Raw genomic sequence first — 1,259 nt, forward strand, 5'->3', positions numbered from 1 at the left:
AAGATCAGGGTCGGCCAGCGGTGCGGCCCGTGAGGGCCTCCCGCTCGTCAGCTTCCTTGCGCATCCCAGGTTTCAGAACCCGTCGACTCGCACGCATGTCAGACTCCTTGGTCCGTGTTTCAAGACGGGTCGGATGGGGAGCCCGCAGGCCGTTGCAGCGCAGTGCCCCGAGGGACACGCCTTTCGGCGCGCGGGTACCGGCCGTGCCGACGACGGCCACCGGGGGCACCTAGGGCCCCCGGGCTTTGGCCGCCGGCGCGGCCGACAACAGTCCACACCCCGAGCCGAGCGGCGGACCAGCAAGAGCCGTTCCGCATACGGCCGGGGCGCATCGCCGGCCCCCATCCGCTTCCCTCCCGGCAATTTCAAGCAGTCTTTGACTCTCTTTTCAAAGTCCTTTTCATCTTTCCCTCGCGGTACTTGTTCGCTATCGGTCTCTCGCCTGTATTTAGCCTTGGACGGAGTCTACCGCCCGATTTGGGCTGCATTCCCAAACAAACCGACTCGTTGACGGCGCCTCGTGGGGCGACAGGGTCCGGGCCGGACGGGGCTCTCACCCTCCCAGGCGCCCCTTTCCAGGGGACTTGGGCCCGGTCCGTCGCTGAGGACGCCTCTCCAGACTACAATTCGGACGGCACAGCCGCCCGAATCTCATGCTGGGCTGCTCCCGGTTCGCTCGCCGTTACTAGGGGAATCCTTGTAAGTTTCTTCTCCTCTGCTTATTTATATGCTTAAACTCAGCGGGTAGTCCCGCCTGACCTGGGGTCGCGGTCGAAGCGACGTGCGCTTCGTTTGTTGGGTCGTTCAAAGGCCATAATGCCAGCTGCGCGCCGGATGCACTGCATTGATAAAGCGAGGACGCCCACCATGCGCTGTGTCCGGCGCGGTACGCCGGCAGCCCAATCTTCAGTCCACCGTCCCTTGAGAGACGAGGGACCAGATGCCGCATCCCGATTCCCGTTGAGAGTGGTTGGGAGCGTGTTTTGGCGTGACGCCCAGGCAGGCGTGCCCTCGGCCGAGTGGCCTCGGGCGCAACTTGCGTTCAAAGACTCGATGGTTCGCGGGATTCTGCAATTCACACCAGGTATCGCATTTCGCTACGTTCTTCATCGATGCGAGAGCCGAGATATCCGTTGCCGAGAGTCGTGTGGATTAAATAGATTTGCAACACGAGGGACGGCTAGCAAGCTAGACATGCCCCCGGGTTAGGCACAGTGTTCCTTGACGCCTTCGGCGCCGTGGGTTCTTTTACCCCGAGC

The 1,259-nt window shown here is 62.6% G+C and overlaps 1 non-coding gene across 1 annotated transcript; it reads right to left on the reverse strand.

Moving 5' to 3' along the window:
• Nucleotides 1-989: 989 nt before the first annotated feature.
• On the reverse strand, nt 990-1,145 carry LOC123178395 (5.8S ribosomal RNA). The gene has a single exon (XR_006489542.1). It is a non-coding gene; the product is annotated as a 5.8S ribosomal RNA (ribosomal RNA).
• Between the last annotated feature and the right edge of the window lie 114 nt (nt 1,146-1,259).

This window comes from Triticum aestivum, unplaced genomic scaffold, assembly GCF_018294505.1.
Source record: "Triticum aestivum cultivar Chinese Spring unplaced genomic scaffold, IWGSC CS RefSeq v2.1 scaffold123627, whole genome shotgun sequence".
In the NCBI taxonomy this organism is placed as follows: Eukaryota; Viridiplantae; Streptophyta; class Magnoliopsida; order Poales; family Poaceae; genus Triticum; species Triticum aestivum.